Here is a 24,329-nt window from a genome sequence, read left to right on the forward strand (position 1 = left end):
TGCAATGAGCCATAGGCAGCAAAAGCCTGAGTAGATCTGTTCTGTTCAGCTAGACTGGCGACACCTGCAGGCCAACAGTAAAAACTACAACTACCCATACAGACGGCTCTTTATGTAGGCGAAAGCCCAAAATACATTCAGGATAGAGCAAATCTGCTCGCCTGGTCTTCCTGAAAATACATTAAGCTGTTGTTTTGCAAGTATTTGTCACCATTAGAGAGGAAAAAAAGGAGAACTCAATAAGCTAATGGGAAAAAGTCTCATGCGCTGCATATGTTTAGAGCAGATAAGGGATAATGGAAAATATTTGCTTTACAACCAGTAAATGCACTTTCAAATATAATAAATATCATATGACTTACTGCTGTTTCTTTTCTATATAAGCGCGGGCTTATCTCTGCGAAACGGATAATAGGCTGAATATTACTCAGTCATACTCATCCATCCCAAGAATCAGGTTTGCAGCAATAAATGGAACCTCTTGCTGCCACTTTCTGAATATATCTAATGCAACCTTTGGGAAAGAAATGAGTCACTCCCTGAATAGGCAATCTGAGAAATGAGCTATAGCTGTGCTAAATATTATATCAAATGTATGGCAATGTCTCCCTCTTTCCTATGTGTTTTATTGCGTTTCTCATTTCAACACTTGAACACATGGACCTGATAGGTCTTGATCCACTCCAGGATTTGCCTGCTGCACAAGATGCCAGTAGCAGAGGAGTGAGGAGCCCTCAGTAGGGAGTAGGCTGGGCTTGTGAGCAGAGAGGCAGAGCTCAACTCCTCTCCAAATCCAGTTCAATGAGCAGCAGCAGCAGCAGTCAGTGTGTGGAGAGCTGTGTGTTCCTGCTGGGAATCAGGAGAGATCACAGGAGTTTGGGTGAACCCTCTACCCCACTCATCACAGCCCTGATAGGACTTGTTCTCCTATGCCACTGAAGGAGACCTCACAGTGGAGTGATTGTGGAATCTGGATTGTACTAGAAGGAATAACAGCTTCTGCATAGAGAAGAAAAGTGCAGCCTTTGCAGTAATATTGTGTCACGTGTAGTAATGACTAAGGATTGCTCAGGAGAACCCAGTGGATTGGAGAGAACCCTCTCAGTGGATTACTAATGGGACTCTATGTGAGCTAGCCCTGATTCTGCACTGCTTCTGCATGTTCCCAAGGTATGGTCTTCTGCTGTTTCTCTATTACTGTTGTGTGACTATTGCATGTGTCTCAAGGAATGAATGAAGATAGTGGTCATGCCCATGTCTTCATGTGTAGAGATGAGAGCACAGACCACAGCGGGGGGGGGGGGGGGGGGGGCACAGGCTGGTCCCTCTACCCATCGGTCTTCCCCTGGTTAGCAGCACCCCGGCTGCTCTCTCAGATACAAAGACGGGGATGGTCTGGCTAGATCTTCTTCCTCTTCTATTGTGAGTGAATGGCTTGGAACCAAGCGTGGAAATGCGAGTGTTAAAGAAACTTGTGAGTGGCCCAAGGGTGGCTAATTGCTGCTGAACGGCTGATTGTGCCCCCCTGTCTGAGGGTTAGGGGGTGGTGGGCTCTCTACAGCAGCGCAGACCCCGTCAGCGTTTACAGGCTCAGCAGAATGGAAGCTCCAAAGAAGTACTGATAGGGAATTTAGATTGTGAGCTCCACTGGGGACAGCGAGTGATGATAATGTCTGTAAAGCGCTGCGGAATATGTCAGCACTATATATACATATATATATATATATATATATATATATATATACGCAAGTAAAATAAAAGAATCAGCCCATCACACAGGGCATAGTTCCTGCCCCCATCCAAGCCACTGTGAATGGCATGGCTTATTACCTAAAATTCCCTAAAACAAGCATGTGCCAGGCTTCATCCTAACTCTGTGTGTAGTGAATAGGAAGCTGAATGGCTCTTTAGCCCTGGCACACCCACCTATGCATCTGTCTCTCCAGTGCATATTATCATGCATTGCAATTAGAGGGCAACTCTGTGCCAACCAGAGATAATCCAGTCAGCTAGAAAAATCTGATTATGACCTAATATCATGCATATTGGGTGCATGTTACTGTAGTAAAATCAGGTCACCTGATAACTTTGTGTGGCGCATCTAAGTGCCATGGGAAGATGACGTGTGCCAGTGGTTAGAATATGACCAGGGCAATCTACAGTAGGCATGAAGTTTATACGTTCTTGTGGTTTTCCAGGGATACTCTCCTTTCTTAACACATTCCAGGGTTAATTGTCTTCCTAGAAATTGCCTCCTACTGTGTGAGGACTGAGGGTGATGGAGTATGTACTTTGCTGTACATGGCTGAGGAATATGTTGGTGCTATATGTAATACAATAATCAGTAATCAATCCAGGACGATGCCAGCCAGAGTAGATGCCCTCAGAATGGGCTGTCAGATACATCCAGAGCCCGGATGCTTGGCGCTCAAGCGCAAGGTAGCCGATGCCCTGCTTTCCCATGTGTATGAGAGGCAGTCAGCGGAGAGTAATGCTCTCTAAGTGCACTGGCTGTGAATTTGAAGGAGAGATGGTGGGAGCTCTGGGAACCTGGCTGCGAATCCCCCCATGTGTTGTTTTTCCCGGCTGCCTTCTGGAGCGTGGTTCTGCTTGGTGCGTTTGTTGAAATGGAGCAGAAAGTCAGGGAGCTGGTGGGCTGCTTCCCTCCCTTCGGGGCCCTAAAGCAAAATGAGATCATTACAATCAAATACCCAGGATGGCTCTCAGGAAAGTATGGGTAGCTCTATGTCATCAATTACTGCATGCTCTCACATATCATGACTTGGTGCTAAGCACCCACTGGCAATGCCATGTTAAATCCAGAAAGCCATATGTGCAGAATTCTGTACTGTTCTGTACCTTGAATTGAACGTAACCCCTATAGCTATCCTACAATAGTACCGAGGGGCAGTGACATGGTGACCAGTCAGATATTTGTGCTTAATGAAGGAATCTAGCCAGTGCAGAACAAATGACTTCAGAGGAATAGGGACATTTGGGTTTCATTGATCGGATTAAGATGGATTTTTCTTTACTTGGTAAAGTAGAAAACACACACGTGGTGCCTGGAAGATACAACAAAGGTTAATTGTGCAAAACCTCTGTGTCTGCTCTGTGTCTGCAGTACCTTGTAATCTGGACACCCAGCGGTTTCACTGCTCCTAGGAAGTCAATTGTGCCCACAGCAGTGAATCTCTTAATGGCAATACAATATAAAAGTGCTTATTTCCCTTAAGTGTGCTTCTGTTTTTAGCCGCTCTGTCAGGAGTCTTTTCTTTATTGCTTTGGGAAGGTTTGATTTGTCTTTCCCATTTCCAAACTATCAAGCATGTAAAATAGAGAAGGCTTTGTTTAAATCTCCTCTGGATCAATGCTTTGCACTTAATACCCAATGTCGCCATTTTCAGTCCTCCTTTCTTTTTTATTGAACTGGGATTAAAAGCACATTTTGCTGTGTTGTTGGTAAAGCCCAGGCACCAATTATAAAATATTAATAGCATGTATAGTGCTTACTGTATGTTTGTTATAGGGCAGTCAACTGAAATAGAAAGGGCAGTAGTCTACAAGCACCGCCTGGTTAGCCCATGCTGGCTGCCCTGTGCTGGCTTCTGTCCTGTCCCAGCTCAAGTGCTATAAAAGTTAATAATTAACTTTAACCAGACAGAACTGTGTCTCCAATCTTCAGAGGTAGATGCCATTGATTAACCTTTATCTGGAAGTTGTGGTCTTGTCCAGGATCCAAGAAGTTTTCATTTTCCTGTGAAGTCTAGATACTGGCAGTGTTGTGTAGATGGAGACCATGCTGTATAAATATTGGCCTGTAGGATTGTGTATATTTTATTGCTACATTGTTTATCACACCTTCAATAAAAACCATTGACACTTATCTTACTCAACTGGTGCCAAGAGAATTACTCTAACATTGATTAACCTAATACCTAGAGATATCAGGTCACCCTAGAAGCAAGAAAGATAACTTTGCTTGACCTATTGGTTCACTTGTTTATTTTGAAACTGCTTATCACATTTAGTATTGCTTCCCCCAATAGGAACATTCAGTGTTTTCATTGCTAAATCCTAATGGATGTTCAAATTAGGCTGATAATCTGTAAGAAACATCTGCAAAAATGATCACATTGTGCATGGATTAGAAGGAAGCGTTCATTTACAAGACTTAACCTGTATAATCAAGGATCTAGGACTCGGACCTCCAAAGAACTCTTCCAGTTGTGACCACAGACTGCCGGTCACATGCCCCATGCTCTTCAGTTGTTTAGTTTTGATCAGTTGAGTGATAAGCTTCAGCGAGCTCTTTACACTCACAAGAGACAGCAGATGAAATGTATATCTGTGTACACACATTATTTTTATTTTTTTAGGAAGCATGGATTTGGGAGACATTGCTACTTAAGGATAAAAGCAGATTGTGGCTCTTTCCTGGGCTGCTAATTGATGTGTGGGAGACTTGTCTGCTAAATGCATCTAGTGGACGGGGGTCTTTTAGGGTTAGTAGGTGCCTTTATTGCTAAAGCAGTCAGCGTGGATATCCTGTGATAAATCCAATGGTGCGTTTGGGGAAATGACAGCAGATTTGTTTGTTTGGTTGTTTTAAATTTCAAAAGGAACTTCTATTTCAACGCTAGCTCCTCAGTCTGACATTTAAGTGGGGGCAGTGCAAACAGATAGGGCGACTGCCGCCCTTTGTTTACCTGTCACTCATCGTTATATCAAAGAGAGAATTAATTTATTTTGTGATAACACTTCACTGGAAAGAGGCCCTGTTGGAAGCATGCAAGAAAATTCCACACCCAACCTGCTTTCATTGTCTCTCTTCTGGTTTTTAAAAGACACAGCATGGAACGGTGGCCTCTGTAATTTAATACAGTTTCAATGACAGATTTTGGATAAAATGGCGGCATTTAAAGAGCAGCCCTGTGTACAGATAGGACTTTATGCTTCAGCATTTTTCACTGGCTAACAAAGCATGTGGAATGAAATGTAGGTTTTATTCAATGAGTTGTCTGTGGCTCCCCTGGTGGCAACACAGTGATTTGCAATGATGGATTACTCTTCAGTTCTCAACACTATTGCTTTTGTGCAAAGTTTTAGCATTTTTAGTTTAACAGGCTACGAGTAGTTCCATAAGTTATATAAGTGTTAAATGCGGACCCTCCTGTTTAGTTAATGAATAAATGAGTAGTTGATACGGTTTCATCACTGATGGAGTCCAGAGCATGGTTTCCTATGTTGCTTGTGCTACTTGTGTTGGCAGCTAAATGAGTTAGTTAATTGGTAGACTTGATGGTCTTCCTTTGGTAGAAGAATCAATTATTAGAATAACTCTGACCACATGTTTTCTTTGTAAGCTGCAAACAAGCACATAGACCACCAAAGCCTTGTTGGTTTCATGATGTATTGTTGGACATGTAATTATGACCATCTACCCTGTAGTCCAACTGCTCTCATATATCACATCACTTGGATTGGCGGTTGCAGAAATGAACCGTATTAAAACAATTTTAATGAAACCTCTGGAGCATTAAGTGTTTGCAGACATGTCTGGATGCTGACCTATACAGATATATATATATATATGTATATTTTTGGTCTTATAAGAAAATCTAATATCTTGTTAATAGGTGGATCTGTGACCGTGGAACAGTTATTTTATTAGCTGGATCTTACTGTCATACCTTTGTGATCTCATGAGTTTTTATGGATTGATAAGGCAGCATTCAGACAAATATAGTTTATCCTTTTGCTGTTGTGGATGAGATGGAACAGAACACCTAGGAGATGTTTTGGTATAGTAGACTGGTCGTTCTAACATGGACATCGTTTTACATTCTGGCTTTATCCATGATAAAGAACATATGGAGATTCTTGTCCTCTTTTCTAATTGAAGCATGATGGTAGACACATATATTAGGAGGTAGACTTTCAATCTAGTCAGGGTAATATAGATAAATTGATTTCCTTTTAAGATGGTCATATACAAAGGTCATAGGAGAAGATTAATTTTGGAACACATAAGACGCCAAGAAGTATGAGACCAAGCTGATGGTCTTGGCTCGGCTGATTAGTTCATACTTCTGCTAAGGCTATTAGGCTTAAATCAGCAGATGTAGCAACTGAGCAGTTGTGAAGCATCGTAATTGGCTAATACTTATACTAAGAAGCAGATATAGCCACATCGCTTGTGTTGTTACAAGTTTGTATTCCATATAAATCCCTTTTTTGACCATGGTACCAGTGCTAGCCACTAGAGGCACTATGCAATTACTACACTGCTTAAATAGGCTATGAAACATTTACAACTATTAGTGGTCTTTCACTAAAAAGAAATGCTGCACATAATAATAATCAAATTCAGCCCTCCTCATTCTAGAGCAATAGTCAGCCAAATCAAAATATCATTTTCTTTAAATAATTGTAAATGTAAAATTGCTCCAACCAGATACAGTCTTAATCTTTCTCACATTTACATTTTATTATCCACTCTAAAATGTGTTCCAGTAGATTTGCATTCATGCATATAACGCTTCAGTCTTCATTAATTTTAAATAAGAGTTAAAAGACCCTCCAGCGATGAAGCCCTGGCATGAGGCACCGCATGGCTCTTCTGTCCATGGATTTGTATTGAGTGGCATTAGTGAGATCATTGGGCAGCAAGAGAGCTCCATTCATAAAAGCTCTCGCCTTGCCTTCATACCTGTGTAATTTCCAGGTGGATTTTTACGAGGAACAAAGGGGTTATTGACTTTGTGGTTCCTGTTTTTAAAAAACAAACTTTGCAGATAATGGCATGTAACTCTGATATATTGACTGCTGAAATCCATATTCGGCGTTTGTGTTTGTAGCTGACATTGCTTTACATGCTTTGCTCTTTAGTTAATTCCTTCAGCATCTTCAAATGATGGCCTAGCAAGCTATCTAGACCGTAAGCCTGATCTTCATCTATTAATCATGGAAACTACTTTCTTATGCGGTTGCCATAGCGGCGGTGCCTCAGATAGTGTTGGGGTGCCTTGGGGAAGGCTCTCTGTATAAGAGGACTTGCAAGCCTTGCAGTTATTTTGGCAGTAGCATAGCTTGAAAAGAACAGAGAGCAATCTCCAACATTATTCAGTATTGGATTAAAAGAGGCAACTCCTAGATGTGTCTCTGTGGACCTTGTTATGTGAACATCCAGCTGATATGTATTTTTCTGGAGTATTTTTTTTTCTTTGTTCTCGTGAAATGAAAAGAGGAAACACAGTTCAGAGAGTAGAGGTGACTTTAATCTATCAGCGAGAACAGGGAATGCGTTTTATCACTCCCAGTGATAAATTTCCAGGCTAATGACAGAATTTAGGCCTCACAGGGAAATTCTACCAATTTTGTTGCGTAAACACATCACAGTCCAAGCTCTGACATAAGCTGCTCTTTGTCTCCCCCGTGTTTACTTGGAGATGCCAAAAATCAGCCTCATTTTTTTTTATTTAGTCCCTTTCCATAGACAGCTGGATGACAGCAGGATATAAGTAGTTAATTTAACCTTTGACTGATATTAAGCATTATTTGAAGTCAATGACTCTCATGCAAGCTAGTTAGTCTAGCTATTATCTTCTTAACTAGCATGACTCATTTCACTGAGAAATAAATAATTTGCCTTTACATTTTTCTTGATGGTGGTGACGTATTGGGGACACATGTTTTTCCTGTATTTTGGTCTGCCTTGCCTTGTGTGTAGAGAGATATATTAATGAATTCAACCCCTGCTGCGTTCGGCTTCCCATCTGCTCCCATTTTCCAAGACCTTTACTTAAATGGGTAGTGTCAGTCGCTCCAGGTGTAATCAGTATGCATCCTATTGTTTCTTTTTTTTCTTTAGGATGTTCCTTTAAGCAACTGGCCTTATCCGCCAGAAGGATGAAATTACATAGGGTAAGAATCCCATTGCTCATTCATTCAATATCTGCTTAGACAGTCTCCATTACTGAAGAGATAGGGTTTAGTGCCTTTATAGGAGTATGACATGGAGGCTGTAATCTCACCTCTGGTGCCGAATATGTCTTCATTTCAACCATAGTTAAATAATCCATAAACAGCTTCTGAGTATTGTATTATTTCACTACATTATGGAATTGGACATTTTCATTGTGACTTGTGTCCTTAAATTTTCTTTAATCCAAGAAATGTGTGACTGGTAACATGTAGCTCCTATTTCAAGTCTTATGGTATGGAACTGTGAATGTGGAGTATTGAATAGATGTTTATTGGTCCTCGGTGAAAAGCTTCCTGAGACTAATGGAAGTCCCAGACCAAGTTGTGGATTGTTCAAGTTCCTGGTTGTCACAGTGGTGTAAATACCACAAATTTGTATTTCTTACTTTTTGCTACAATTGAATTCAATCTATCGTTACCAACAATATCTGTCAGGGAAACAATTAGAATTTCTTCAGTTGGATCAGTGATGCAAACCTTTAGAATACAGTATATCCAGTTTTCATGAGCTTCTAAATTAACCTGACTCAACAGGCAGGGGATTACTAGAAGCATATTTATAAGAACATCATATTTTAAAGTATTGAAGATACAGAAGGATCCTACAGAAGCATAACTTGAGACTCTGGGGCCCTAAACAAAATGTGCTAAAGGCCCCTCAACAACTGTTTAAAAGGATTCTCAAAGACTTGCGTATTAATGACCTATTCTTAAAGCCCCCATACACACGATGGCCCCTTTATATGTAACGACGTACAAGCAGATTGTTGGGAAGGTAGCGTTCCTTCCCGACAATCTGCTGTTCGCTAGTGGAGGAGACCATTACATTTACATGCACCGATATCCTCCAGCTATTGCCATCCCTCTTCCCTATACTGTCTTGTTGTTTCTGTATCCGGTCACTGTATCTGGCGTATATGCTATACGCAACATTTTTGGTCCGGCCAAAAGTCAGCATATATGCCACAAAACGCTTGATCCCATTACAGTGATTAGGGATCTGGTGGTGCATGGGGGTATCTGGCAATGCCAGATACGGTGAACTCTTGCAGTCTGTTCCTCTGGCGAAACAGACTAAGTTCACAGCACAGATGTGAACCCAGTCTTTTAAGGGGTCTTTCTGTATATCTTATCTATGTGTGCACATGCACTTTGGTTTTCATTCAAAGCATTCAGGGGTATTTCTTACCAGTTAATTAAGCAAAATGGTGATTGGAGTGATAGGTTGAGGTGAGTTGTTATGGAGTATACTGTTCTTGGAACAAAACAGGAAACATTATCCATACAGCATGCTGAATTACTTATGTTGCATTTTTCACCTAAGCGATCGTTTACAAGTGGTTGAAATCTTATTTTTACCATCTAAATTGTCTTTTTAATTGCAGTGTACTTTACTTCACTTTTAGATTGGCATTCAGAAACATAACATGGCCTTTTAGTTGTAAAGGTGGATTTTAATTGCATTCTTTCTGTTGAAAATCACATGCTTTTGTTAGTTGAGTAGAAATGTTATTCCAGCACTCACCGGTAAGCTTGTCAATAAATATTGTATTAGCCGTCTGAACTCTGGATGCAGAAAACAAGTGATTGATTGTAAAATGACATATTCTTGCTTCGGGAACAGCGTGCATTGGACAAACCTGTTATTTTATGGCATTGTGCCTTAGTATTAAAGGACAGGCCGAATATGCAAAATAAACTATTAAATTTTTATCACAATGTAAGTCCATATTATATAAAACGAGCCAGCGATAGATTCTCAAATAGGTACATAAATGTTTCTGGAGATATGTCAGAAGAGTGAACATGGCCGCAAGAATTCTAGACTTCCTCAAGTAAATGACACTCAGCCGTGGCAGACTGAAATGCTTTCTTACATGGAATAATAGATATATTAATATTGATGTCTTGTAAGTTTTCATTAAAGAGGACATGTCACCGCGAAATGCAATGCAGTCTGCAGGCAGCGTGTTATAGAGCAGCAGGAGCTGAGTAGATTGATATAATGTCTGTGGGAAAAGATTCAGCAAAACTTATAAATTATACATTTATATCTCAGCTTTTTCTAACTTAAAGGGTTTGTGCCATAAACTACCTTTCCCTCTAAAGTGTATTTTCAATAATTACTCTAAATCCCATTCCTTCTCCCATTTTTTTATATTTTTTTATTTTGCAGTTTTCTCCTATTCCCCATGTTCCTGGTTTGTCATGTGACTGCTGTCCCATCATGCCTTTGGGCAGTAAGATCTGACACCAGAAGGTCATGTGACACTAACCACACCCCTTGTTCTTACCAATGAGGCTTCCTACCTCCAACATTATAAGGCTCCAATGCAGGGCATTACCAATAGCAACTGAAAATGGATTTGCCACAGGTTACAATGATAAGCTAATAACTATAGAATAAGGTAGTTTTAATAAATGGTCATATTTGGGAAAAGTGATCTAACGACAATATCTGGTGGGATACATTTAGATTAGTGGCACAACTCCTTTAAGACCAACTCTATGAACCATTGTCAGTATACGGGGGAGGTATTACCAATGACTGACAGCTATCTCTGTATACACACTTACACAGAGAATGCTATTAATCACTGGAGAGGTTAGAAAAAGCAAATGAATGTCTCATTTACAAGTTTTACAGAATCTCTTCCCACAAATATATTGATATATATATATATATATATATATATATATATATCAATCTGCTCAGCTTCTCCCGCTCTATAACATGCTGCCTGCAGACTGCATTAGATTGTATGGCGACCTCCTCTTTCAGCATCATGTGTAATATATATAGTATGCACTGCTGGTTGTGGCAGTGTAATCTGTGCCTATAGCTGATATGATGCCTGCAGGCTGCTCAACATTCACATTAAGCTCCATTCTCATTAGATTGCTTTAGTAATATAATATACATGAAATGGGTTACACCCTGGGGAAATGAGTTAGGTCAATTCAGGTTTTATTGAACAACCCTTTGATCCCTATTTCCATCCACTTATTTGGTGACATTAAAGGGACTTTATGTCAAAAGCTTTGTATGATATATTTGTTAGAGATGTCAGTGCAGTATTAAAGGGTTCCATAAGTCCCTGTTACTTCAGTATAGCATGAACCCTCATGTGTGGTCACCGCTTCATCCATTAATGCTGAACAGGGCATTATCAATCCTTAGATTTCTTAGGATTCTCTGCTGCTCGATCCCCAATCAATATATCTGAAAACTCATTTAGGTCCAACTTACTTTGCATTGCATGTCTACTATTAGTTGCTGTTGTATTTTTCCTTCTTTTTTTTTATCAGTATGCTATTGTTTCGTCGAAATACAAGTCTTAACACTGGCCAATGTAAATACATATTTGCTTTTCATTCCATTATACATATAATGCTCCCCCTTCTACCGTTGAAAATCTGGAGGCTTCAAAAGAAAGTGCAATATTTTAAAGCCAATAAAACAGGATAATGTGGCTTTTATTGTGACTTGCTACCCTAGAATCCCAGACGCCAAAATTCTTTGGGGAGTAGTCTCGCGCTTTTAAGCACCACAGTAGTGTTTGATCTCGCCGTCTGACTTTACCGTAGCCTGCAATTAGCACCCAAACCTCAGCTACTATGAAAAGAAAACATGTGCTGACTTATCCTACTCACTGTGCAATGAATGAATGAACTAACCTTGGAAAATGGATCTGTCTTGGTCATATTACAAAAATAGCAAAGCTGACCAAACCATAGTCTTGGCAGCATGGCTTCACCTGAGAACCTTTTTCTCCAATATTTCTCTTAAAATTTAGATATTGTACCTGGATTTAAAGTTTATGCAACATTTGTGGTTGCATGAAGTCCCTTACTTGTTAGCCTTTAACCAACTGAGTATTGCAATGAAAACTAACCACATACATAAGATGAGTTCAGTCCAAAACAAGTAGCTTGGAAAAACACTATAATTATTAATTTATCAAATTCTACTAAAATGATCAGATTGTCAATCAAATGTGCATGGGGTTCTTCACCGCATTTACTTTTGTAGTTTCATTTCCACCCATGCATCCGTAGAAAAGTGACTCAGAAACATGCTCTGTTCCCCATACATGTATGATATACAGTGAAACTTTTTAAGATGGCCACCCAAAATTTCATTAAAATATGATTATGCCTAGCATGTAATGGAGCGCAAAATGTATCACAGAAAGTCTGGTCTAGATGCATGAGTGGTCTCAAAGAGGTGGTCTAAGGGTGAATTCAAAGAAGTCCCAACTCCCAATGCTAATTTGGCTGTAGTTGCTAAACAAAAAGTCACTGTTTCATTGTTTCTTGGTTCATCCACGTTTTTGATTGGCCAATAATGTGCATTTGATTAACAGGATTTCGCAAAAAAAAAACTCTAGTATAGAATACTACTAATATAGCAATATCTACAGAAGGAAGTAATCGATATATAATGAATGCACAATTCATATGGCAGCCATTACCTAATGACATGTTTTTACTTTTAATTCAACCTGACCATAAGGGCTATATTACACCAACCGATTATCTGACTAATTTCCTGACCAATTATTGGTCAGATGGCCGTTTACACACACAGATCACATATTGGTCAGATAATATCTTGGTGTAAAGCAGGGTAATTTAGTAAAAAATCAATATAATCTATACTGTCAGTTACAAGTTATCTGCCTTATGCTGAAAGACCATTGGAGGAGTTGATAGCTATAGGGCAAATTTGTGCCTTTGATTTTTTAAAGGGAATAGCCAGGCTCCTGATATTGAATTATCCTCAGGATAGGTCATTCAAACCTGATGGATTAGGGTCTGACAGCCCTCCCCCTCACCAACAGCTGTTCCCTGTAGCTTCCAATTTCGGAACTGGCTCTTGAATAAAGCAGGAAGTACAGCTCCATTTAAAGTGTAGTGGCAGGGCTGGGCTACTGAAGCTCATCTACCATTGACGTGAATAGGAGCTGAGCTGCAGTAACTTGGAACAACCACTACACGTTGAAAGGAGCTGTGCGTCCTGTTCCATTCAAAGTGTTAATTCCATAACCAGAAGCTGCAGAGAATGGCTGATCAGTGGGGGAGCAGGGTGTTGGGTCCCCACTGATTGGATATTAAAAATCCCTTTAAAGGTTAAGACTGGCCATACACGCTAGATAGCTGTTGAACAATCTTTAAGCCCACAGCTATCTCTCCAGACCCCCCATAAACATGCACTAGTGGGGAGACAGAAGTAGCCCCTGCCTGACAACTGCCTGGCAGCGTTTATCCCCTGAGAACAAGAGAACAGGGCATGGTAAATCTCAAGAGCCTCGTTTTTCTTTCTACTGATCACAGATGTTGAGGGAGAGATGGATGGCCTATCCCACTAAAATCGGTAGTTTTGGCCAACATACATCTAAAGTGTGCTGCCTAGTTAAGTCCACATGTGGCTGGAGATCTTGCCCTAAATCCGCAGTAATTCCACAGCAAATGCATTATGCTGCAGATTTGGGAACACAGATTATGCGCGAACACAAAAAAAAATCCCCAATGTGTGAGTTTACCCAAATAGTCCCTAATATGCCAGGTGATATGCATCGCTTATTCAATGTAATCAAATATTTTTTACTTAGTTCCATTTGAACAAAACTGTTTTTAATAATTGCTAATCTCCTTTATTCAGGGAGGTAATTATGCATGTGGCTTTCCTGTCTAGAATAATGTGGTAGCGTCTTCTTTTTCAACTATGCAGAAACAGAATATGTTTCTCAGAGGAAGAAATACATTTTCAAATCTGCTGACAATGGTTATTACAGTCCTGGAAGCTTACCGAACCATAAGACAATAGAGCTGTGATGATCTGGTTGTTGCAGAGCAGGTCTAACAAAGCACTCCCTTGTTTTAAGGGAGTTGGAGTATGAAATTGTTGGCGTGCTGTCTTAGCCACATCATATCTTCTGAGCAACACCTCACTCTGCATACTGTGTGCTCCACAACAGCTCCTGGCATGAAATATGCAATAAAAACTTAACATTAAGCTTCTCGGATGCCCTTTTTAATAGGGAAAAAGCACATATCATGTGTTAGCATCTGAATTTAATTGCAATGTGTGAACAACACATTTTAAAGCTTACAAATGTTGTAGGATCTAACCACAAACTTGAGAATTATCTGTACTTTCTAATTAGCTGATGTTGTCTTCTAAGCTTGGGAACAGATGATTTTAGTCAGCTCTCTTGCATCATCACCATATTTTCATTTTTTGGAATAAGGCTTAGCTGGGTACACGGAGAGTAGACTTAATAGCCTATACTTGGAGGAAAAACGCTATTTATATGTGGTCACCATGACCCTAATGTCCAATTTCGTCAGTCTTGCATGGTCAGTCTCTAATTGGATAGATTCAGGTGTTTTGGTGTGGTAAGATAAAGGTCATGTGTGGGTATTATCTAATGAATGGGATTATTACCTAGTCCTATAGGGAGGTTTGTTATTTACAGCACCTAAACTACCTATAGTTAGCAGTATAACAAATATAAAAAAATCTGCCACAGTAGGCAGAATGCTGACGGATTAAGGGTCTGCCTGTCTTTTCGAAGAAAGCATAAGCTTTTTGCAATGCTATCAATGCCAATGTGGAGATTCAGCTGAATTTAAGAGAAAACAGCACTTTTTCACATATGCTGGTAGGCTAGGACATGCATGATTGAATTTCATGGACAGTTGACTTCTAAACTGAGATATATTGTTCTATAGAGATTCCAATTTCAATAAGTAAGGCCAAATGCACACAGTAGCAATGTTATATGGTTCAGAAGGCACTCCGTATGCTTCTTTATGGTGCCTATGTGATACATGATTTCATTCTGCTGCTGCATTTACTTGGAATATGGAAGATTATAGAATATGTGTACGAAATTGGAGATATATGAAGGTACAGTATAGCCACGTAGACTATTGATGCCATAATATGGCTCCATACAAGTCAGAGGTTTGCAGAGCTTCAATATGCCATTTGGCATATGAGGCCCCCCTACACATCGCACAAGTCAGCCAAACCAACCATTTTTGGAGGGACCAGCCAACAAACTAATGTGTATGAGGAGCTTTTGACTCTCCCAACAGAAGGTTTGGGCGTGTTAAATTGCAACACTATATTTTTTTCTCCTAGGAGATAAGTCACCACCAGAAGTGTCTGCTTTCACCTCTCTCCAAAAACACATACATGCTTGACCTAGCTGAGTATGTTTGTGTGTGGTGAAGTAGGGAAGATGGTTGCTGGTCAAACACTCATTTGAAGGTCTATGGACAACTTTTGGCTCAGAGATATTTATGTTTGCATTTAAAATTCAGTTCCTGAGCAGAAATCTCAGGGAATTTTACTGTACAAATTGTTGTGTTTGTCAAAATATGGGAGATCTTGAGGAACACTGCAATCAAGGACTAAATAGTAAATGACAGCACTGAGAGGACTCCAAATTCTAGTTAAATTAGTTTTATTAGCTAAGATAAGTGATCTTAAAGACGTTATACACATTGGTTTATTGTTGGCTGATTCTGAAGAGAATAGGGGGTTCAACCAACAGTCTAAAGTATATGGGGAGCTCCCAACTCTCCTCTGACAAATGATGTTGAGGAAGAGAAGGATGAGCCAAAGTGAATATTTTTATCTGATCCTTTTGTTCTACTGGGAGATAAGCCACCGCCAGAAGTGTCTAGCAGTGTCTTTCTCCTCGCTACCTATTAAATATATACTATATATACATTTGGCCAAATTAAATGTTTTGAATATAGTGGATTCGGGAGGGAGTTGGGACAGATAGGTGACAACCAGATGTTATTTAATATGTATGGCAGTCTAAATCCACTGCGTTTGAAGATCCCCCTCACGAGCAACAATTATAAATGCAAGACAAACATATGTCTATGGTTAAAATTCATTCATTTTCATATGTACATAAAACACATTCTATTAGCCGATGTTCATGATGAAATGTTTGGAAAGCCTGGCTCTCATCTCACTGGGAGCAGCAGCGAGGCAGAGTTATGATTGCTGGAGATTTTCGCAAATTCTCAAAGCTTGTGCTCATTGACCCCAGAAGATGAGTTATTTCTGGTCAGTGGACATGTTCTCATGTAACAAATTCTCAGCCATAACCTTTAGTTTACCTTTGCTGACAATTACCAAATGTGTGATTACTAAATTGTGAAAGTAAGGGAACTGGAATAAGCATGTTACATGTAAAGCAACAAATACAAGGAAACTGTACTTCTAGGTTTTTATTTCCCCCGTAGCAAATAGCTGTAGCTAACATGTTAGCAGATCCATTCAGATTCCCAGAGCTAATTCATATTGTTCATTATGAAGCTATTGACATTGAATGACTTCTATTGGGTGAGGGTCCTGCATGGAAAATGTGTTGACCTACTAAAGTAGAATGAAATGTATTCACTCCAGCCTTGGATGCATTATGTCTGGAACAGACTCAAGGATTGGCAAATGAATGATGGCTTTCCTCATTACTGCAGCAGATGGAAAGTGATATTGTTCAGTAAGAACACCGATGACCTTTTCCCTTATGGTTCAATATATGTTCCTGTAATGGCTTAACTTGTCCCTCGATCGTAGAGGTTTTTAGAATATATTAAGAAAAAGGGTAATGACAGTAAAGTACAAACCTAGTTGACAGTGAAGTCCCTAGCAATTTCAATGCAGTTAATAAATGGATTGTATGAGATTAGAAAAAGGGTTTTAGGAACAGCACCACACTTGCCCATATGCTTTTGCTAGGTTTGCACTTCTGCCCCATGTACTTCATGGAGGCTGAGCTGCAATACTCGACCCATGGGCAAGTGTGGTGCTTTTTCTTGAAACATATATTTTTTCTTTTCTTATAAAACCCCTTTTAAATTAAGTACAGCCTTAGGGGTCTTGAACATGGGGTGAGTTCTCTATGCAGATAATACTCTGGTCTAATGTGCATTCAGAAGACAGGACTCTAGCTAATGATATTCCAGACATGAATCAATGTTTTTTAGCATAGTATTTGTACTTTTGCATCTTGACTTGCCTCGGACAACTGCCTCTTCTGCCTACCTTGCAAGCTGAACCAGATAGTGAATATCAGGAGCACCAAGCACTTACCCTTGTTATGTCGTACTCGTGTCTTCACTGCTTTTGCTGATGCATATTGCTTTTAGTCAGCAATGTAATTTTAGATTTACGATAGATGAATTTAGAATGCTTAGGCATGCACATTAATTGTGTCAGCATCACTGTTTTATTTTTTTTGCACAGGAATGCAGAGGGATCATAGTTCTTAAATCTTAACTCAAACTCTTGCCTCAAACTCCTAATGCTGGATGTTGCTGGCCAGTTATTTTGGAGAAAGGAATGGGCCCCATTACATTCCACGACCTGTTATTTTCTCTAATAGTAACTACTTGACTGGGGCCCTGCTGACAAGTTTCTACCTTTTTAAAAGCTTTTAAAAAAAAATCCTAAACAGCACCCTCCTGTGCTCCAATCCCCCTGCCACTGCAGTTTTGATGTCATCTTCTTGGCTGCAGTGATCATATGCCCATGTACTGCATTAGACGACTGCAGCCAATCGCTGGCCTCATGAGACCAATGAAACCATTGATTGACAACCAGTCAACCCCTTTAAGTAGGAGGCAGATGTTGGCGGTGGTGAGTAGGGTAAGTGGGGGGAGGCAAGAGGTAGTGGTCCAATGTGCAGGGACATAAGTTAGCATGCCCTAAGGAAGGAGGCAGCAGCATGGGGAAGACACAAGGTGACGGGGTCACACAGATAAAGTAGCAAAGTGTTCAGGAACAATGGAGTGATGGATTTAGAATACTGCAGGGGAGAATTCACACTTTGGCAGAGGTGCTATGGGGTGCTGGTGGTATACAGTAGGTGACAAAGGCTCTTTTAAGAGGGAAGGGCAGGGAGAACAGATCCTGCTCCCGACTTATACTACATCACATCTGTAGTGGCAGGGTGAACAAGGGGGACAAGCAGGCAGCAGCGTCAGTACCGGCACTCCCACAGTCTACCCTACATAGTACCATACAACTTACAGTGTGCAGTACTCTGACACAGACATGATTACTTACTGTAAAAGCTACTGCTTGCTGTGGATACCAGATGTCTCTTTTAAGGTCCCAGTGGTCTAAGTATGGTGGTCTCACTCCCTCCACTGCATTCTATGAGAACCCCACCTCCTCCTCCTCATCATTCTCATCTTCTCCACTCCTCATAGGGCTATGCAGGTCATGTCAATGTGAAGGACGAGACAGCATCATCAGCCTGTAAGTTTGATTTGGGGGGGGGGGGGGGGGGCATACTAGCGCTAAATGCAGCGAGCAGCAGGTAGTTTAGGTGGGCCCCTTTATTTTATTTTTTACATGTTTGGTATGGGCTCCTGACATCTGTACTGTCATTACTGCCCTGATAGTTCCCACTTTTGGTCTTTATGTTTTACTTGCAGTTTGATGCTGCACATAGGATTTTGATTGTGATATATGTGTTTTGTTATACAGCAGATTGGAAAGATTATATGTCTCAGTCTTTTCAATACTGTTGGGACCATGGAATCCTGATGTATACTGGCAAATGGATGTCAAAAAGATACTCGTTTGGCTCTTTTGTTAGTACATTAAAGTCTGGGGGTATTTATGACTATGTTTACTCTAGAATTCCTGCTTCAAATTTTGTAACTTTTTGAATTTTATACCTGTCACTCCAGTTTTGAAATGTGGGTAAAGAAGTGGATGTGCTTAGCTAGATTAATTACTTTCACTCCAGATTTTGTCACAAAAAAGTCACAAAACCACCCATTGGGGGAAGAGGGGTGGTGTTGATATAAGGTATAAGAAATGGTGGAGTTGCATTTCTAGACAAAAGTGAAACATATTTAGCAAACAATGTGGAACATTTGATACATTTTGTGACAATTATGCCGCTGCAGACTCGAGAAAATGCGACTTCAAATATACTTTAATAGATTTTCTCAGCATGTATGCCAACAGACCTTATTTGTTAGGCATTTTATTGTATTTTTTACAGTTTTTGACTGATTTGTGTTACATTATTTTTCACCTAAAAGAGCACATAAATATTAATATCCATTAATATTCAGTAAATTAGGATCTATATGTTGATTACAGTATTCTTTCACTACTGAAATTCTGTTTGCAATGTCACAATATAGCCATAAAAGAAGTGCTTGGGAAATGTTCTCCATTGTTAACTTTATGGAAATGCTGGAATTGCAGTCTCATGCGCCAGCTTTCAGCTCCGAATACAACTTCTCGAACAACCATTAAAATATGTATTCTTGTTTTGAATATGTAATTATTGCATAACTTTTTCGGGTGGCAGTGTCAACAGGTTTTATATTAGCACTGTGTCTGCCTGATATAAACGAGCAGATAATTCACGTGTCCATATTCATTCTCATTTAACTGAAAACCATTATTATTGTCTGCAATATACGATTTTTTGTAGCCCATTGTTAAAGCAGATTGTAGGAGATTGTTTTGTTTGGATGCTTTTGTGTTCCAGTTGTGTGGTTGGAAAAAATGTAATAATCAATTCTACATGTGTTCTTCTTTATTTATTTATTTATTTAGGAACCATTTGGAAAACTATTTATTAAGCAGTCTTCATTCTTTTTGTCAATTTTTGTGCTAAATCCAAATACTAGTTTGATTTGTGAAATCTTCAAAGGGCCTGAGATTCACAGTTGAACAGTCACCTATTAATAATGGTTCTTCTTCTATGCACATGCTGAAATAATTCTGAATTATATCCAATATATGCTTATGTCCTAAGGCTTTAACAAAACAAAAGGCCCATAAATCTGGAGCTGATAAATTATTATTATTATTATTATTATTATTGAAGGAAGGTTAATTGGTCATATACTTTGGATGCCTGTCGTCTGAATGATCATTTGGCTGATAATTATTAATCCTAGGCATCATAATCTTTGGTTAAATGCTCGATCCTGCCATCAGGACATCACTTCCCCTCATGCACATTAGATGGTTGGCCATTTTCACAGAAAACATTGGGTCATCTGTTAATCTAATATTAATGGCCACTTTTAGACCCCTTCCGGAGTCAGTTTACTAAGGTCATATAGAACTTCCATCAATCCCTATAGAAAACAACTCACAAATGTAGGCACCAAAAGCAAATTTCTATGCACATTGGCTTCCTAGCTTCTGCCATTTTTTCAGCCCTGCCATAAATTTTCACTAGAGATGAGCGAATCATTAATAATTTGACTTGGGTTTATTTGGCTGAAATGGATGACCAATTAGTTTTAGATCCTAATAGATTCTACCCAAACTTAAAGTGCTCCAAGTGACCTGAAAATTGGTGTGTGACACCATTAAGTACTCTAGGATTTCTTCTATTGTCTCTCACTTTTTCTCTCTCTCTCTTCATCTCCTTCTCCCCCTCTCACTCACCTCCCAATTCTCAAATCACCAAGTTCAGATTTACAAAATTCAGCATTTTTGGAACTTTAGGTAAACCCATAAACATTTGTTCACACTAGATCTGGCTGTTCATTTTATTAAAATGTAATAGTCTAAGGGACCTTTAAGTGTTACAGATTTCTGAAAAGGGCATCTGTAAAAGGCAATCCGCATGCCTTATAAGCTCCAAGCGTAAGATTTCACAGTGAGTTGGATTTGGTTTATTATTTAAATTAATTGATAGAATCCATTTAACTGGCTTCCTAGTGCAATGTATTTATGCTGATGTGCCCGGCAGCCTGCTATTAATTCATAAGACTATTGCCAAGTTTACTGAAAATTCGTGTTCACCCAGGCACAAGTTACATATTTTAAGATATTGTGTTTAATTAAAGTCTTCGATTTAAATGAGAAGTAGGAATTGATACGAATTGGAATTCAGACTTGTCAAGAAGTTGTCATTCAGTGTAAAATAATGGCTGTCATGCTGGCTGACGACTGCGTGGTATAGTGCAGTACTTAGGCATTTCTGGATGTCGAAAGAGCAGTTAAAATATTCAATGTCAGGGGATTACATTTTAGAAGGAAATGTTAATGGTTGACCTGTATGTGTCAAAAGGCTCAGGGTATTTGCAAATTGGAGTGCATTGATTTGCATCTCAGCTTATCACCAGTGAAACGATATACTCTTTTCAAACAGTCCACAAGAACTGTCTAGCCTTTGAATGGTTCTCAATAGTCAAATAGAAACATTAGTCAAGGAATATGCCTTGACTTGCAGCATTGTACAGACTGGTTACTCATTAGGATAAAATCCTAATATTTCTTGAGATGTGACTATAGGTAGCATTGAGTTTTAAAGCTGGTACTGTGTATTTTTATGAATTTGCCATAAAAAAATCTGCTTACCATTGATACGACACTCCCATTACATGTAACGGATATTTTAAAATCTATTTTGGAAGGAGTTTAAATTATTTATGGTTAAAATACTCCATTCCATGCAGACAACGGGTAGATGTCATACACTCACGTGCTCTCTTTCCTTGGTAGCTAATAGATATAGAATATTACAGTAAGTTACATTATGTAAATTACTACACTAAATAAAGAACCAAGCTAAAATGTGATTTGCCTTATTCCTTTGGTTCATCTCAAGATCTAAAGGTTGTATGGTTTTGTGAAAGAAAAACTATCTATAGCAACACCTCCTTCATTAATACCTAAGATAGCGAGTTCTGAACACCAGCAACAACCTTTCTGGGAAGGAGCTGTTTCTAATTAATCATCAGTTTTTTTGTTTTTTTCTTGGACTTCTTTTTAATGAAACGTGTAAATCCCTAAATTATTACAGATTACTATGGTTGTGCCAGGTTTTCCTATGATTCAAGAATGTGGAACATGTCCAAACGTATGGATACATTCATGTACGGATTGAGAATTTCCCTGTTTATATCCGGTTTCAGGGTTTAATATGTGGATGTAGTCACTTTCAATAATGTTGGAGATCAATAGCGCTGAAATGTATATTGTGATGTACAGCGGGGAGGATGAGAATAGGCACAACTTATTTCACTCACTTTTGACTCAAAGTTTTGGCAGCATTATGTCGCCTGTTACCATTACACTGTATATGCTGAATGTAGACCGAAGCCAAAATGCTGTTTTAGTATAATAAAAATTCTTTCACAAGAGTATGAGAGCCAAGTTGAGAACAAGTTAGATTACTTTGCGTATGAAACAGTATCACTATGTCATATACACCTGTGAACTTGCACATCGGTATGGTGTGTTCGTGGCATGGATATGGCTGACCTTGTGAACTGATAACTGATATGAACACACTACATTGTCATTTTAGCAGTAGAGCTTTTTTGGACAAACTTCAAAAATTATATTGGAATCTTCATATAAACCAAGTAACCTTAGAAATGCATTACCGAACAGAGCCCAGAGCTGCATTTACAATTCTGCTGGCTGATATTAGAAACACTCAGCACTCCCTTAACAACATAACTGAAATCCAAAAATGAAGTGGGACAGCTGGTTGTCCTACAGTCAATGAAAGTGCATTGCCTTGCATAAAAGCTACACTTTTCATAATGCAAATCACAGGAATGCTGGTGGATTTGTCAATGCAAAGACTAGAATAAAGGCTATAACGTGGCATATAATACGGGACAACTAATGCGAATGGTAGGCAGTTATATTAAAATGGTGTCCAAATCTAAACATACACTTTTAAGGGGTTTCTCACGATGAATTGCATCCAGCAGAGAATAGCTTTGGACATATGGCACCAAAGGGGGCCTGGATGACTCCGTATGTTAAAACTTTACAGCCTCAGTGCCCTGAGCCCTGTCTTGTATGTGATAATTCATTATTTAATTTCATTCAATTTTCAAATCTATATCTTAAAATTCCTTATGGATGAAAATGCAGGCTTGCCAAGCAGTATCAGAACACAGCCTGAATACCATCTATTATGTACATGGAAGCATGATGGCATGACAGGACAACATCGCCATTACCGGAGACTTTCTCAAATCGGTAAAAAAAAAATCCTCCTCTTTTCTGTTGTCAGTAAACACAATGATTATATTCAAAACAGGAAGAAAGAACATTAATAAAGGCAAAGGCATGAACACATTTTTTATCACTAAATATATTTATTAAATCCCGTGATAGTGTTTGTTTATGACCCATGTCTGAATTGGCTTATTCATGGTGCAGTGCTCCTTGGAACGTGATAGCATTCAGAATGTAAGAGCTTTGATTGTTTCCCTTCTACTACGACTTGCATGGAAAACAGTCCTGATTAAAAGAGCTGGGACAAGTTGAATTGGCGATGCTCGGTGCTATTGAATCCATTGTCTCCCCGTTTCAATTGAGAACCCATATCTCATTTATAGCACAATATCTGGTAGAATTGTTTACTTCAATAAGACAACACGCTTTCTTGTCTCTCTATTCTTGTCTTTTATCACTGCTGTTGCATGTACAATCATAACTCTCATCTCAGATATTCTGTTCTTTCATGAAATGGGACACAGAATTATGTATGACTGCCATACTAATGAGCCAAGCAGACAAAGCTCGCAATGTCTCCAATATCTTGTCCTCTGACTACACTTTGCTAATGGTTTGGGAGCTTTTAGGATTTGAAGCAAATGAGAGGTTTCTGTTTCTTATGACCCAACTGTGAAAGATTTAAGAGATTAATATCCATCTGGTTTATTATTGATTTTGATAAACAGTAAAATAATAGAAGATTGTATGGTCACATTTAGGAACTAGATCTATGTAATGTGGGGTAAGGCACACATGCAATGCAAGTCAAACAGGAATTTAGAAAATCTTATTATGGGATTTGTTTGTTAAAGAACCGATGTGGGTTAATCTTTCTCTGTGTGTATAAAAAATATACTGTTCATATTCTGTAGAGGGGTGTTCTGTTAAAATGGTTTTCTGATACTTGTATACTGATGACCAGCCCTCGGGATAGGTCATCAGCATCTGATCGGTTGGTGTTCCCACTGATCGGCTGTTTGAGAAAGCAACGACGCTTGCAGTAGTGCCATGGCCTTCTTACAGTTTAATCTAGGCCATGTGACATCATGTTAAACAATCACATGGCCAAAGTGCAACTCAACCTCATTCTAGTGAATGGAGCTGAGCTGCAATACCAAGCACAGCCACTATATAATGTGCGCTGCTGTGCTTGGTGAGCTGTGAGAAGGCCACATTGCTACTTTGAGCGCTGGTGCCTTCTCAAACGGTTGATCGGCGGTGTCCCAGATGGCAGAACCCCACCAATCACATACTGATGACCTATCATGTACTAAAAAGTATGTGTGAGGAGTGTGCC

The 24,329-nt window shown here is 39.3% G+C and overlaps 1 protein-coding gene across 5 annotated transcripts in view; it reads left to right on the plus strand.

Annotated features, from left to right (window-relative positions):
- Nucleotides 1-755: 755 nt before the first annotated feature.
- Nucleotides 756-24,329, plus strand: part of SEMA6A (semaphorin 6A) — a 206,729-nt gene continuing 183,155 nt past the window's right edge. For all 5 annotated transcript variants that reach the window (XM_044275906.1, XM_044275907.1, XM_044275904.1 and 2 more), the window contains exon 1: nucleotides 756-1,170. The gene's annotated coding sequence lies outside the window, so the exon portion shown is untranslated. The remainder of the gene's footprint in view (nucleotides 1,171-24,329) is intronic.

This window comes from Bufo gargarizans, chromosome 1 (genome assembly GCF_014858855.1).
Source record: "Bufo gargarizans isolate SCDJY-AF-19 chromosome 1, ASM1485885v1, whole genome shotgun sequence".
NCBI classification, from domain to species: Eukaryota; Metazoa; Chordata; class Amphibia; order Anura; family Bufonidae; genus Bufo; species Bufo gargarizans.